Genomic DNA, 16,998 nt, shown 5'->3' on the forward strand with positions numbered 1-16,998 from the left:
TAATGTAACCAGGGATGTTCTTCCTAGAGCTGTCTCATCTGCCTTGGTTGGCTCTGATGTGTTTGCCATGGGCAATTGTTGTTTAGTTGCTGTCTCCCTTGAGACCTTCCTGTCCACAGGAACCACTGGGGAAAACTGTTCACTTCTCTGCATTTTCAAAACCCTTGACTGTTTTTCGTCATGTGCCACCCACAGGCCTGTGCAGGTCCCCTCTGAGCCTTTCCTGAGGGAAGTCTAAATGAAGTCTGAACATCAGCAGAGAAAGCAGGAGAAGAGTCTGACCTGAAAAGTGGGGTCTGAGGGATGCTCACTCAGGTTTTGTGCAAGGTGCTGCATCCCTCTTTCCCTCACCTGCCTTGCTGGGTGTGCTGAGGATGGCCAGAGAGGGGGCTCAGGGAAAACAGACACTGTTCTGGATCTTCCCAGTCTCAACTGCAGAAACTACTGAGAGAGAGGCATATGCATGCAGATGTACACCAGTTTGGGCATGTGGAAACTGGTGACATAATTCAGACATCAAATTTCCCTTCATCTAACACCATAAACAGGTGCCTGTTTTAGTTCTGCAGTGCTTCTTTACCAGCAGTATTAGCTTTTATAATTTTGATGAAATAAACCTTGATTTTGCCATGGATTCCAAAGGGACCTTTGGAAAGATAAAGCAACCTATTAATAACACATTCAAAATCTATGGATTCTTTCTCAATTGATGTTAGCATCACCTTTCTTCTCTCCTTCCCCTGCCCAAGAAACATGTTTCTAAAAAAGTGTGAAATACTACAAACAAAACACGTTGGAATTTGTCAATCTGTTTTTCCACATTAGGAGGAGGAGCAGAACTGTAAGAAGGGGCAGAGTCAGCATCTGTGATGATCTTGTGCATATGGACCCCTCTCTGATGATCTTTTGTAGGCATAATTTTGGTGACAGCATGATGTTAGATTATGTCAGTAACCTCACTATGAGTCAGCTCTGCTCATTTATCACCCTTCACATGCTTTTATTTTTGTTCTTGTGTTGTGCTGAATATTGAGGCACTTCAGAATAAGGCATTTTTGGACCATTTCTGCCTGTTGGGCTCTGCTGGGGGCTGCACTGAAGGAGCAGGTTTGTGTTCTCTGGAGCCCACTCTGGCACAGCATTGCTGTGGCCTGTGCTGGGCAGGGTTCAGTGAGAGTGTAACACCTTTCCCACCATGCTGGGGTGGAGAAGAGGGTCCATCTGTCTTTTCCATGTTTTGTTGTTTTGTTTTGGTTGATGGTTTTTTTTTCCTGCAGTGCCATGAAACAGGGCAAAGGCTGAACAGATGAGGGCCCTGTTGCTGAAGAAGAAACACTTCTCAGGCAAATGGTGGCACAGTGGTGGCTTGCTGTCATTTATTCTGTGTATTGTACTTGGAGACAGGATATTATAACTGCTTGGCCATTATCACCTGTTTTTTTTTCATTATCAGATTAAAAAAAACACTCTGAAAAACCTAACCCCGTATTTTTCCTTTCTTACTCTCCACTGAAACATAACTATAGTGTCATTCACATTGGCTGCAGTCTCCTTTAACAGTCCATTTCAATAGTTTCAAATGAGCAAAAGCATTTGGGACTCCTTTACTGTTAGAGCCCAATTGTCACATTCTCTTCAGCCTGCAGGCTGTGGTGAGCAGACTGAAGGATACCAGCAGCTACTCAGCATTAGGAAATGGGTTTGAAAACATAAATTACTTCTTTCTTGGCATATACTAGATACAGTGCAGGGTACGTTTGCATTAGCAGTTGCCATATTGCATTAGGATCTGTGCTGATTAGATTTTCACTAATAGGAGCAGGGCAAATGTATTATATAGTTGCACAATTAAATATATTGTCAGACTGAGGGTGAAAGGATGGAGTAATGAAAGAAGCAGGGGATAAGGCTGGCTTTTCTTTGGAAGGAGCAAATGTGGAGAGGTCATGGTAGAGCCAGCAGGAAGTTTAAACAGAGTTTAAGGAGGTTGGTTGAGGAAATGTCTTGACAGAACAGTGGAAATGACATGGAGGAGTGAATGATTAACTTGCTTGAGAAGAACGAGCAGATAATTTGGGCTGGGCAGAAAGATGCCATAGGACCTAACATTGGAGCAGATGAGAGGTGCTGAGGTGCAGAAGGCAGGAGAAATTTGAAAAAGTGCATTCAGCCTTGAGAAAGAATAATGATAAGGAAGTGACTCAGAGTAGAAGGGGTTTGGTCCAGATTTAGTACAGTTTCAATGAAACTGGGTTTATCAAGAAATCAGTTTTTTAACAGTCTGACATTTTTAAGTGTCAATGTGGCTGTGTCTCTAATACTTGCATTGTGAGTAGTGTTTTCCCTTTCCTTTGTTTTCAATTCTTTCTTCCCTTTTGCTTGCAACTAGGAAAAGCTCATTGAAGTTAATGCAAAGACTTTGGTGGATTTTTAGTGGAGTATGAATAAGCCTCTTCTTGTGTCATGGCTGAATGCTGATTTCTGAGCTGTTCTGGTTCCAGGCAGCATCTATAATTGCACATTATTATTTGAAATATAAAGATTTTAACTGCTTTCCAGAAAGCTTGAGAGGAAAATAATCCATATTGTTTTGCTTCTTCTAATTGGAGAACTTTTCCACACTGTAATGTGTCTCGGTAGGCCCATTCCATCACATTCTCTATTTCATTTTGAAGTCCCTTGAAGAGTTAATACTTTGTTATTTGGCTATTTTCCTTGATCTCCAGACACAGAGGTTTTTGTTTTTAAATACTGCTTGTCTTATTTTCCATAGCTGATGTGACTGGTTCAGATTGGATTATTTCCTTTGACCCAAACTGGGGCTACAGTTCGGAGATCCAACCAATCTGTGGGCAGCCCTTTTTTTTTCTTTAATAGCAGACTAATTGGCAGACCAATTAATCTGCTCATCTGTGAAAAGAAAATTTATGGCAATAAGTAGTTCTATTTCCAGAAGTCATTCTCTAAAGTAACATTACAGTGGCCTTGTTTACTTCATGCCCTGCAACACGATCCAGTGCTTCAACAGTACCACAGGTCAATTAGTGGACAATTTAAGCAATTATTAGCCACTAACAAGGGTGACTGGCATCATTACCCTTCCTGTTTACCAGCAAACTGTTATTTTAATACAAAGATCAACAAATAAATTAGGGCATCTGTTGTATTGCCATGTCTGCCTTGAAGTAAATGATATTAAATGGGCTTTGGTTGCTGCCAAATTCTTAACCCTGGCCTAATGAGATACACTGATATGTCTCTTGCTGATTACAGGAGCTGTAAAATTTAGTTTGTATTGATTTATTAACAGGAGGATCAAGTTCTCGGCAATGGTATTTTTTGTTTAATACTCTGATATCTATCTTTTTATTTTAAATATTATTGATCTGGACTACTTCAGACAGTCCAGAACTCTTGGGTTCCTCTGAAAGACAAAGCTATTTCTTAGTTGTATTGATTATTTGGATACTTACAATCATTTTAGGGTGAGGTTTGTATATGTAAATGAATGCTTTTGTCTCATGCTTTTCTCATGCTCCTTAGAACTGCCTCTACTTCCAGGTTAGAATTCTGAGAATTATTTTTAACCCTTCCTTGGTATATGTACAATGGGATAAGGCTTCTTCAGGCTGAACTGACTGTCTGCTAAGTATGAAAATCAAGTAAATCTCCTTTTGGTGGGTAATTTGGCTGCAGCAGCCCAAGCAGATTGGGGTGCCTGGGGAGATGCTGGGTCATGTTTGACACCAAGATCAGGCTCCTTTAGTTGGGTGCAGCAGTGAATCAGGCACAGCAGACCCTCACCCACTGCATGTTTATGTGCAGCCTTCCACATCATTGCATGTTCTTTCTCAGGGAATAGTAATTGCCTGCTGAAGCTGAGAACTGCAGCTTCCAGTTGCCAAGATGCTCCTGCCAAGCTCTGTGAGTGAGGCTGCATCAGTACCAGGGGGAAATGAGCAGGAGGTGGACAAGCCTCTCCACTGGCACCGTGACAGCCGCAGCAAAGCCCTGAGAGCTTGGGCTCTTGTGTCACCTCCTGAAAGAAAAGCAGTCCTGTTACCCCTGAGGTGTTCCCAGTCCTCCCAGCTGCCTGAGGAGCTGTGGCATGTGCCTGCCTGGTGTGCTGCCAAGGCCTTTGCTGAAGCAATGATCCACAATGCACACGATGCAGTATTTGTGCTGGTTTTGTTTCCACGTGAAGGGTCTTATATAACCTGTGAAAAAAAACTTGTTCTGGACACACTGATTTCTGAATAGCTAACTCCTCCAAGTGTTTTAGAAAACAGGAACTGATGTGATGTTTGAGTCTAGTTGAGTCAAGTTGCAAGCTCTTTAAAACTAAAACCAGCACAGGGTCTTGAGAAACCAAGGACTGAGTGAGGGGTTGTTTCCCTTTAAATGATTTTGAGCCCTCCAGGTGTGAGTACTGTGGATTATGTTTCAGACACTGCCAGGAAACAGTCAGAGCAGCAGTTTAACATAGCTAAGCTTTTTGTGTTTGCATACAGTTAGGAAATCTGGTTATTCAGGATCCAACTGTGTCCCCGTCGTTCCTTCGTGTTCTTGCTGTTGGATAATGAACAAAAGTCACAACACCAGCCAAAAAGCAGATCGATGTTCGGTTTCCTCCATCGAGAGGAGGTAATTGCAGGAACATTTCCTGAGCAATGTAATTATGTATATGCTAATTTGACTCAGAAGTTCAGGTTTAGTTTCTTCTCGAGTGGAAGATCTGGTTACAGAAAGTTCCTCTCTCCTCTTCAGGATTAGTCACTGAGACATGAAAAAATTGCTGATGTTTAGAGTCAACTATACCTTGATCATCTCAGACATTTCAGAAGCCTCATTTTTCTCCATGTGCCTCAGAAAATTAGAATTCATTCCAACAGCAGCCTAGGTTCAGACTTTCTGGTATTTCAAATACAAAGCGGGCCTTAAGAAATTAGCTAAATGAAGGAGTCATGCAGAATGTGAGATTTTGGTCTCATCTTTAATGCATGTTTCAGCCAAGCTGTAAACAACTGCGTTTAACCTGGCATGAATGGGGTTTAGGGGCTCTTTTAAATACTTTGAATCACAAAAAATCAGGTCTGAAGTCAGCTAGATAACCCAGGCCATCCCTTCTATGCTGAATTATTGCTTGTTATAGCTATTCCCTGAGGCTTTACCCTGTCCAGTGTTAAATGTTTCTGATGATGGGATTCTACTCTTACCCTGGAGAGACAATTCCACACTCTAATAGAGCTTACCATTACTGAAATTTTACTGATGAGCAGCCTTAATTTTTCTCTGCTTAATTTTATCCTGTTACTAGACCGTAGTGATTGATTTATTCTGGGGAAATTCAGTAAATGGTTCCTGCTTCACAGGATGGACCTTACAATAAATAGCAAATTGTCATGACCTATCTGTGGGTGTCCTGAGATTACACAGGAACTCAATTTATCTCAACATTAATTCCCTGGAAGCTATTTCTGTCAGTACCAACTCAGTGGAGGGATGAGCAGTGAATTTAACTGCCAGATTCCTGCCTCCTGCCCCAGCACCAGCCCTGGGCTGAGGCAATGTTCAGTGGCTCCCCGAGCACGAGGCCAAGAGGAAGGAGCTCCTGCAGGCTCTGGTGCTGTGATGAGCCCAAAGGAAGGGCATTTAGGATCTGCTTCCCCATCACTTGCCTGGGTTCCTAAAGGAGCTGATCAGGTGGAGTTACTCCTGGTTTTTATGAGTGTAAAAGAAGTGAGGAATATGACCTCATAAATTCCAGTCCACCAGTGGCACGATATTCCTATGCCAAGTGCACATATTATGCAACTCTCCCATTTTTTGGGAGGCATTTTGCACCTCTTCATACATGCAGACGATATGAAATCCCTGTTCATATGTCTTGGCTAGGTCTGGGTGTATGATGAAATGAATTTGAGATGGCTCATCTCAACAAATTTCCACTCACAAGGTGAGCTGCAGTGTGAGCCCTGTGCAGGCTGGGTGTGAGGGGTATCTTCATTTCTCCTTTAGGAGCAGAAAGGTTTTGTTATGGTGGCTTAGCTGGTGAGTAACTTCTCCCTCTGTGCAAACTCGACAGTGTCTGGTAATGCAGCCGTGGTGTGCTTGAATTATGAGGACAGATTCAGGTTTTTCTCTTTAAAGTTCTTGGAGTTTAAAGCAGGTGGCAGGTACTACGTGATTGCAAGTGGTTTTTTCTGTTGAAAGTAGGAGCAGTGCCAGGAACTAGGAGGAATCATCATTCTAATCTTTTGTATATGAAATTTCAAGTAGATATCTGGAAATCATTGATGTCACAGACATCCCTCTTCAAACTCCTTTTTAATTTTTTTTTCTCAGGTATAATTGATTTCCTCGTGAGCCACCATCCAATTGCAAAAGTACTGAGAGACCACTTGGTCTTCAAGATTGCTCCCATGCTCAATCCTGATGGAGTTTACCTAGGAAATTACAGGTATGGTGTGGGGAATGAACCCATGTATTGTTATATTTGCCTTTTACACCTTGCACTGTTTTGGCATTGAATTTTATATGGCTTGTTTCAATTCATTCCTCTTAAACTGGAGATTCTCACGTGGTCATGTGCTTCCTGAAATTTCCACCTAGGAAAGGGGCAAATAGGGATTTTTTTTTTTTTTTTTTTTTTTTTTTTTTTTTTTTTTTTGCTTCAGGAGGTAGAGAGCAAGTCTCCAAGACAGCAGGGTATCTGCTCTACAGGCCTCCTCTAGATGTGGGAGTTAATGTCAGCTTAGAGTTAGACCTTAGCAGTGTTTTATAAATGCACTCATTATGCTGCTCATCAGCCTCTATGTAAATGTGTCAGTCAATCACAGCTCCCTTAAACTACCCAGATCATCCATTAAAGTCACAGATTTCACTCTGTTATTGTACTGTAATAGATAGGGATACATGGAATGGAATAATCATTCCAGCCTATGCTAATTTTGCTCCATTTTAGTATTTGAATTACTACTTTACCACCTCCTCTGTTGAGATCGTATTCAGATAATCTTTTGTTTTCCCTAAAATTGTTTGCTCTTAATGCATTTATTTACAAAATAAATGTGCTGCTGGAGGTGATAATGAAAAGCAGTTGATTAGCTGATGATTTGTTTGTGGGGGCAATTACATGTACCACACAGTTCTCTGGAGAAGCCCCTGAGAAATGAAATATACTGCATGTACTTTTGCTTACAGTGCAAGACTAAATAACACAATTCACTTTGTAGCCAGGCTACCTTGAGCTTTGATCTAATTAAGTATTGCATTGCTAAGCAGAATAAGGCTGGGTTATTGTGTGGGTGAGGAGACCACTGAGGAGGAAGATAGACTGTACAGAAAATGGGGCTGCTGGCCGTTCTTTGTTGAAGAAACAGCCTCAAGTTGTGCCAGGGGAGTTTTAGATTAAGTATTAGGAAAAAAAAAAATCTTTACTGAAAGGGTGATCAGGCACTGGAATAGGCTGCCCAAGGCAGTGGTGGAATCACTGTCCCTGGAAGTGATAAAAAAATGTGTGGATGTGGTGCCTAGGGACATGGCTTAGCAGTGCTGGGCTAATGGCTGGCTGGACTCAGTGGTTTTAGAGGTTGTTTCCAGCATTTATGATCCTGTGATCTGTGCTCCTTATCCCTCCTTTTCTTTGCTCGTTGTTGAGCTGAAACAGCAGGGAGTTGTGGGGGTGATTTCAACAGTGGGGTGCTCTGAGTGTTTCTGGGTGTTGTGAGTGAATCTTCCGAGAACAGGTGCTGTCCTTCCAGCTGCAGCGATACTCACTCAGCTCTTGGCAAATCCCAAATCAGCCAGTGATACTGCAGGGGTGGCGTCAGACAGTGCCAGGAATTTTTCAGAATGTGTCACCATACAGGAATAAAGCCCCAAAATGGCTCTAGAATCTCATACTACATCACTTTCCTTTCTTCCAGGTGCCGTGTATATAAGCAAACTCCAGCTGCAATTAAGCAGCTTTTGTTTTCCCCCTAAGTTCACTTACCCTGTAGGATTTTTCCCCTGCTCTGTTATTTATAGTTTTTGAGAGACATGCAGCTTTTTATAGGCATTCATATGGCTCAGAACTTGAAAAGCCTTTTGGGAACCCAGGTAGTGGGAAAGGGCATGTGAATTAATTTGGAATTGCTGAGCTTGATGGTGTACTCTTGGTTTAACTTTCCATAATATGCAGGATTTTCAACCCTCCTGAAATAAAGAGAATTTTAATGAGCTAGTTGAAAAAAAAAACCATTTGATTTTCTTGCAATTCTTCGCTGTATTTACAAATGGCCTAATGTAACTAATAACTTAAAAATGAGGATAATAAGCAAAATGCTACCTGTTATCTTGAGAAGAATATTAAAAAGTCTAGTAATGTGCCAGCATTGCAGTTAACTAGTGCTGAGTGAATAATTTGCAGCCAACACTTTATTTCCTGCTCATACAAAATCCACAAGCACATCACAATTTATTTACTTGAATTTACTGGATGAATGTCTAAAAAATCTCTAAGGATCACTTGCTTGTATTTGAAAATTTAACTCTGAGGCTTCTCAGCGATTGGCTAGATAACTCTGCTTCATCTCTTTTGGTCTTTGTTCAGATTAGCACATAAATAGGACTTTCAGAAGTCTTCCATGTACTGAGGTCTAACACAGATCTATTGGCTGGGGATACCCCCCTGCTTTTGCAAACAGGGGTGCCACATGCACCAAGAGCAGTTTCAGGCATTTGAACTTCTTCCTGTTATCTCCCTCTTTCTCAAAGCAGCAGCTGGTGACTATTTCTTTGGTTCATTGAAGGTTCACATGCAGACTATGCAAGCTAAGATAATGAAATGGGTAATTAAACCTCATGCTTGAGTTTGTAAATTGATCTCCTGCCAGTGTGAGAGGGGATTTTTTTTTTACCCCACCAGTGCACAGCCCTGCACAACTGGCAAAGTGCACTGTTGGATGCACTTGGCTGTCCTCTGGAATCCCAGGCACAGTGGGCACCATGAGGAGCCTGAGAGTGTCAGCAACTCTGGGAGAAGGAATGGGATGGACTCGTTCTCCTGGCATCAGGATAGGAACCACTCACTAAGCCAGGGTGATATGGTAACAGAAGGCTGGGGAGATTTTCTTCATTGTCTTTTTTTTGGGGGATGCAGGACTGACCGAGGGCCTGAGTCCTGTGCTCTCATCCAAAATCCCCCTTCCTTTGTTGTTGTGAACTGAGGTTTAGGAGTATGAGCCAAATCTGCAAGGATGCCACCAAGATTTCCTGTTTTCCACAAACTGTTGCACATTCTCAAGAGAACAGACAAAATGGGTTGTGACTATGACTTGGATGTGGTGAAATTTTCATCACCAGCAAAAGTGAGTTTGGGACTGCAACTATAAAGCACAGACTCACCTGTGAGGAAAGTTGTTTATATGTTCCACGTATATTCAGATGGCTCTAAAAGAAATGGTCATGGAAATGAATGTCAGAGCTCAGTGCTCAGTGCTCATCAGGATGCATGGAAATGGGATGCTAGACTTGACTGATTTATTCAAGTTTATGCAAGAGTTTAAGAATTTTTATTCCTATACAATTAGGAATGAAAAGACAAGGTGCCTTGTGGGATGTACGGGGGACATTAAGCAGCTCCTATAATTCAGAATGTTTAGAAAGTCTATACTCAATTTGAACAAAAGTTTTTGGAAGACAGGCTTCTCCCTTTTCTTGAAGTCTTTAAAGCCTGGTATCATCACACTTCTAAGTGTAACTGCCTTTGCAGTTACAGTGTATAGGTGATGTTATGCTGCATGGGCTTGCTAATTAAATTGCCCAGGAAGAGGCCATTGTTTGACCCAGCTAAAAGAGAGAGTCTTCAGCATAATTTTCCTTCATTTCTAGCTGGCAACTTGTCCTCAGCTCTCACCTGAATAGAAACACCCCTTTTGCTGGAGGTAGTGCACAACTTGATATTTAGCTTTAGTTTAAAAGAACGTGGCACAAAAATAAAAAAAATTTGTGAGTTTCTCCATAACACTAATCTCACCCTCTCTGATGGATTAAACTGTGAAACAGCTTTAGGAAATAAAGGAAAACTAGTGCAGTGAAGAGAGATTTCTCAACTTTTCTCCCTCTGTTTGCAGTACAGCATTATCATATTGCCATCCCCAGGGAGGAGGGGGTAGACTAAGAGGAGAAAAAAAAAAAAAAATGTTCTTGATTTAAAAGTCGTGCATCCCCAGGCTTGGCCTGAACTTTCCTTTATCAAGAGCTTGTTCTTAAGCTGGCATTCTGCAGCTGAATGCTGAAATGTGTCCCTGCAGGCGAGATGACTGTACCACACCGTCTTAGATTAGTTCCAATTTGTCAGCCTCACCTTTCAGAGACAAAATCCTACATTGGCACCAAAAGGGATGTGTTGCTTAGTGTGGGAAGCTCTTCACTGAGGTACCCCAGAAATGCCATGACAAAGCAGATGAAGTATCCTGACCGTTCTCTAAAGGCTCTGTCGCATGCCCCAGTGAGTGTTCCCATTCCTTGGCTTTTCTGTGTTCCTTCTCTGGGGGAGCTGTGACAGTATCAGCCTTCAGTAAATTAAAGCCATGAATTAGCTGGAATGTTCTGAAATCCCACCACTGCTGTATCCTTCCAGCCTGATTGTAGGGACTGCAAGAATTTGTGTGAATGGGGAGGAGAGGGCACACACCGATTCCAATCCTTTCTCATTTCATTGTCGGCGACAATATTTTTGAACTCAACACAGTCCTTACCTCTTGTCTGTGTAATAGGTTAACAGATTAATTTGTTGGACAGAAAGGAGGCCAGCCCTAGCCAGACTGGAAAACCAAATTCACCGTAAGCAGTGTTGGTGTCCATATGAAAGCTGTGTTGGGATTTCTTGTTTTGAGCAAATGGTATATTTTTGTCTCAGAAATGTAGTTTTGTAAAGACTTAAATAGTTTGTAGAAGGGAGTCAAATCTAGCAAACTGTTTCAAATAAAATAAAAGGGAAGGCTTGAGAAATATTTTAAATCATTCATACCAGCATTTTATAATGGACAATCTTATTTCTTTTTTGTTTGTTAATGGCAAGATTTGTTTAAAAACTGACCTGTTCTAAACATTGCTTTTGAAAGATCTGAAACACATCAGAACTGATCTGAAGCAGATCAGAAAACTAGGATTTGGATCAGGTGAAATATTTCAGATTTATCCCGAACATGTTTTTCTGGACTTTATTTCTGTAACTCAAAAATTGATCAAAAAGTCACGTTCACTTGTAATTCATAAGGGTTTTTTAATAGTAAAGGCACATGTAGACTTTATCCAAATTATCTTATTATTTATGTCCCTTTTGGGGGGACTGGATATGTCAGGTGGTTCTTACTATCACTTATTCAGTTGTAAGACACAGCTCCACACATGCAGACCATTATTTGTTTGCCTCTTCATTATTTTTCACCTATTTTTCTGGCAGAGAAGGTTTTCTCCCCCTCCCCCCGCCCTTAACTTCATTTAATACATGTGAAATTCATGCATTTCCTTAAATTGAAAAACAGAGTATCCATCTAAGATGACAAGATGAAGCTCTCAATGGAGTTTATTTTTCCTAATTAGGTGTTTGTCATTGTGTATTCTATATAGCAATGTATAAGTAAACAATCGTGGACCTTTTGAATAAATTTATTGGTTTTATTTATGTTACTGGGCATAAAAAATCTATAATTACCAGGTACAGCAGCAATATAACTGGTATTTAATGACAATTACTTTTTGTTACCATAGAAATGAGTCCAAAGTAGTTACCTATAATTTCTCATTTCCAAACCTCACACATGTTGTATTGCAGTATTACCATAGTAATTGCCTATTAGTCATCATAAAATAAGCAGTTACCCAGAAGATATCAGGATAGTGTGAAATTTCTCATCTTACTCAAAACTTGCAGCACATGCCACTTCTCGTCTTCCTTTAGTGGGATTTCTGCCTGAATGACAAGAATGTCCCTTGCACTTTAACCCAAGGGAAGGAGGGATGTGCTGGGAGAGGATTGGACTCTACAGACACACTGAGTCAGGAAAGGTGTGCTCCCTCCTTGGCAAACACAGAACTGTTTCTCATTATTGAAAACCAGGGATTTCTCAAGCCCATGAAATGGAGGTTCATTCCTTGCCATGCATTTCCTATTTATATTTTTTTTTTTCCAATTCAGTCATGACCAAAGCAGAGGCTGCATGCCTTGGGGAGGTCTGGGAGCCCAGCTATGTGTGCCAGACCCCACAAACCCAGGATGCACTAATGCAGCCACAGTGCAGGATGTTTCCTGCACTTCTCCTCACCTTGCTTGACTTTGTAATTTAGATTGCATGTTACTGAGGCCGGTGAGTCTCTCTCTGAGCCCGCCTAGATCTGATATCAGCTGGGAATGGCCATTGCCATGATTCACTTTCTCCCAGGAGCCTGGAGGAGAGGCAGGGCAGAAGCTTTCTCCTCCCCCAGTTCTTGCTTGGCATTGAGGATGGGTAAGGAATCTTCTGTCCCTCTCACATCCAGCATGCCCCAGCTCGTGTGTTGTGCCAGGCTGGGGTTCTGGGAAGCAAATTCAGGGCTGGATGCACAGCTGTGACCCAGGTGTGCTCTGGGCAGCAGCAATGGAAAAGCCCAGGGAGCAGCAAAGTTATCTCTGGCCCTTACATCCACCTGGCTTGTGGCATTGCCATTCCTTTCTGCCTGTAGTGTTCTGTCCATCGTGGCTTTTATTGCCCAGAGAGTGCTGTCACCACAGGACAGCCTACAGGGCTTGCTGCTTTGCTCACCATTATTTAAAAAAATCTCCCTTGTTAAAAAAAAAAAAAAAAAAAAGTTGTCAACCTTTATCTTAAAACAAATGCTAGGTTTGCAAAAGGGTTCCTATCTATTGCTGTTGAAATGCTCTTTATATTGATGTGGTAACTGCTCATTTAAACCATATTACAGCTCCTGAGTATTTTTCAGTTGCTATTGATGTGACAAATTCTCTTGCACAGAGGACTGCACCAATCAATAGAGTCAGTGTATATGCTTTAACAACAAAGCCACATGCCTTGGGGTTCCAGTTGAATCTGAACGTTTTAGTAGCATTAAATAAAGCTATATTTATTTTGCTTTTGGTGCAATGGAAAAAAATCCCAACCCAACCTAATTTAATACAACTTGTTGGAAAGGTTTGAAGGCAGCATTATGGGCCATTTCCACATGTGATGAATACCTAACTAGTGTCAGAGCTGCTATTTTGTTTTTGTAAGCGAATTCTTCTCTTTTAGTTAGATTGATCTGGAGCTACAGAGTAGCCTTTTTATTTTTAGACGAGCAGAGAGAGAAGTCATAACAAGAAATACTGAAATCATAGCTTTTTTTTTATAGCTGCCACTATTCCACTGAGAATGAGACATGATGTCCTTAAAGAGACAGGGCTATTTATTTTCCATTTAAATAGCACCATTTGCGATTATTACCTTTGAGCCATTATGCAGAGAATAAGCACCCAGCTCATGAATCCCAGCCAAGTGAATCAAAGTTTTGTACCTAAGTGCCATTTATGTCTGTAAGCTGCTGTAGGAGCCTATTCTTGACCTTCACTGACTTTATTTCTTTTGCATACCTTTATCTTACAGGATGAATTTGTAATTAACAGGGATGTTAAAGTCAGTTTGGTTGGAATATTTGTTTTTCTTTTTTTCTCTCCTGAATAGCTGATCTTAGGCCTGAATAATCCCATCTGGGTTTCTTAGATTTACTTTCAGTTAAGTAACTAAACATATTTGGCTTTCTTCTCTTTTTTTAATTTCCTCTATAAATCTGGCTTGTATCTCTGGTGGTTGGAGTTCTTAGTTCTGTTCATAGCAGCAAACAAAGGACTGAATTCTCCAGTGATTTTTTTCTTTGGGTTGACTGCCTTGCTTTTGTGTTTTATTTGGGGTTATATTATTATTTTTTTAATTTTGTGAACGGCTTAGTAAACTTCTGCCAACATGCTGTGAATCTTTGCTTTGGTTTACCCTTGAGAGAGGGGAGTGTCAGTGCAGGGGCAAAGGGCAGAAGAGATGTCCTTTGGGTGCTTCTCCCAAGAGGAGATGGTCTGTGATAGGGTCTAGGTGCCACCGGTGGGGACAATCCCCATTCCAATTCCTGTTTGTCTCCTCCCTTCCCCCAAACAAGGTTTGTGCTGCTCTTGCTTTGCTGAAGGTTCCCTGGTTCAGGGAGGTGCCCAGAGGTGGCACTTGCACTGAGCACTGTGACTCAGGAGCATGTGTTGGTTCTCTCTGGGTTTTCTCCCGCTCCTGCCCTTGCCCTTGTTTGGTTTCCCCTCTCTAACACAGTTATTGGCCCAAAACAAAGGCGTGGCTCCTTGCAGACAGGGAGAGCAGCTGGGGAGCTCAGTGGGAGCCCTGCTGGCTTTGAGCTGTATTTGCCTTGCCAGTGGCATCAGGAGTTCTCAACACGCCTGGGAGCAAATGCCAGGCCCTGAAGTGTTGATGAGGTTGAGCTCCATTCCAGCCCTGTGTTCTCCTGTCCTGGTAAGAAGGAGCTGCATCCATCCCTGAGGACAGGTGAGGCTCTTATCAGGGACTCAAGATGTCCTTGTGCTCCAGTTATTGAGTTGGGCTCTTCCCTAGGTAGACTCCTCCCTTCTACCCCATCTTCAGGAGTTACTTTGGAAGAGATCTCTCTGTCCTGACTCCTGGTGAGGAGTACAGGGTCTCTGTAGTACTTGGCAGTACTTCCTGAATTCCTGGAGAAGGCTCCGGGGAGACCTTTTTGCTGCCTTTCAATAGTTCAAGGGGGCTTATAAAAAGATGGGGACAGGCTTTTTAGCAGGGCCTGTAGCAACAAAGCAAGACAACTGCTAATGGTTTTAAAATAAAGTAGATTCAGACTAGATATAATGAAAAAAAAAATAGGATGAGGGTAGTGAAACACAGGCACAGGTTGCCCAAAGAGGTGGTGAAAGCCTTGTCTCTGAAAACTTTCAAAGCGAAGTTGGATGGGGGTCAGAGCATGATCTAGTTAAAGCTCTTCCTGCTCTTTGCAGGGCAGTTGGACTAGGTAGCCTTTAAAGGTCCCTTCCAACCTGAACTATTCTATGATTCTGTGACTCTCAAAGAACTGAGACCCCTCTCTCAGCTGGTGCACGGAGCAGAACCAGGCTACTTCTTTATTTTAGCTTTACAGGTTACACTCCAGTGCTTGTTTGTGCCAGCAGAGATTGTCTTGGCAACAATTAAGTGAAGAATGGAAACTGCAAGTCAAGAGGGGAAATTTTTTTCCTTAACTCTAGAAATTACCAATTAGAGGTCAAATTCTGCCTTCATGAGAGCACCTACTGTTCCTTTTGGGCGAACAGCCTAAGGAGGAAGAATGAGGAAGGTGTTTTGCCTGTTGTCTGTGAACACAGGAAGGCCCAGCTTGTGATTAGTGTGTATCCTGGTTTCAGACTCTTCCACCCAAGCAGCATCTCAGAATCTTTTTCAAACTTTTCTCACTTCCACTCTCCCATTTCAGCCACATCTGTTCACCTACACAGATTCACCAGCTGCCAGGGCAGGCAGTAGAGGGATTATCTTTTCCTGAAGACATTCTGGACAGATATCCTGGAATTTTTTTAAGTTGTAGCCATTCACACGAGATCACCAGCAACTACTGATCACTCCCATGATCTCTGCTAGAGCCTCTTTCCTTGTGGTCATAGTTATATATATTGCAATTATAATGCTATACAAGGGAGGGGTTCAGTACTCTAAATTGGGAAAGAATTTATCAACTGGCAATAGAAAAGTCCAGTCTTCCTATTCCAACTGCTGCTGTGTGGGTGGGGAGGGGGAAATATCATCCAAGCTATTAGGAAAACAATAGCAGCCTAAGGGAATGTTTATTTAGGTTCCACTTTTGTTGTTTTCTTTTCCTGGGTGACAGCTGTTCTTTTATTTTTTTATTTTTAAAATTGCAGCACTTAAAATGATGGCAGCTTGCTGTTTAATTTATAATATCGGTCCTAAGGGCAGTGTCATGTAATGTCAAAACAATCCTGAGACAAAGCTAAATAATAAGCATTTGTTATCTAAACCAATATTGTATTAATAAAACAAGATTAAAGAATTTGAAGATGTGCATCACTTCTGAGGAGTGTAAAGGCAGACACCTGTCCAAAGCTCCCACTCACATGTCTTGGTCAGCCCATTAACTCCCAGACACTGTAATCTCTTTGTGATTTGAAAGTGCCTTGTGAAGCATCTCTAAGTGGTTCAAAGTTGTGATGCTTCATTTTCTGTTTGAAGGAAAAACCAGTTTGCTTGGCTTAATTCTCAGAGGGGAAGTGTCCAAAAGAAACATATAAATATTGAGTTTAAGGAGCTTGCAAGGCGTTGAGCTGATGAAAACAAGTCCTGGTGCTCATTTGAAAATTTAGGTTGTGGTTGTAAAGGAAACTTTATTTAGCTACTAGTACACATCCCTTTTCTGCTGAAGCACAGAGAGATGGGAGACTGCTGTTCCACAGCTGCTTTAAGCTCAGGAAAATGTGTTCTGGGTACCCAGAGGGGATGTTCAGCTCTGTTTTCCCTCCTGGCTGTGCATCTCTGCCTTCTCCTCTTTGCTAGGATGGGTGCTTTTGTGGCAGTGCTGTGAGCTAGAAAAATACTGATCCCACAGAAAACCAACCTTGCAAAACACTTCTCACTTGTCTTCCAGTGCAGCCAGAATAGTGGGACCCAGACAGAAGAGAGGAATGAGCAGAGAGGGATTCCTTTTTCATGGCAGCTTGGGTGGCTTGGACATAAAGCAACTCTGAATCCAGAGCATAAATTGTAGGTGGCTGTTCTGCAATGATTCTGGGGGTCTTAGAAATGAAATACAGGGGCAGCCAGTGATTTCTTGGATGGGTTTTGGTGTGTTCAAAAGCAGCCATGCCTATGATCTCTTTTTTAGGATTATTATTTCCTAACAGCAACAAACTATTATTTATACTATTTGGTAATAAATTGGGTG

At 41.8% G+C, this 16,998-nt stretch overlaps 1 protein-coding gene across 1 annotated transcript in view; it reads left to right on the forward strand.

The window, feature by feature from the left end:
* Positions 1-6,381: 6,381 nt before the first annotated feature.
* Positions 6,382-16,998, forward strand: part of LOC128792413 (cytosolic carboxypeptidase 6-like) — a 163,472-nt gene continuing 152,855 nt past the window's right edge. Inside the window, exon 1 of the mRNA XM_053950822.1 lies at positions 6,382-6,460. The gene's annotated coding sequence lies outside the window, so the exon portion shown is untranslated. The remainder of the gene's footprint in view (positions 6,461-16,998) is intronic.

Source organism: Vidua chalybeata, chromosome 9 (genome assembly GCF_026979565.1).
Source record: "Vidua chalybeata isolate OUT-0048 chromosome 9, bVidCha1 merged haplotype, whole genome shotgun sequence".
In the NCBI taxonomy this organism is placed as follows: Eukaryota; Metazoa; Chordata; class Aves; order Passeriformes; family Viduidae; genus Vidua; species Vidua chalybeata.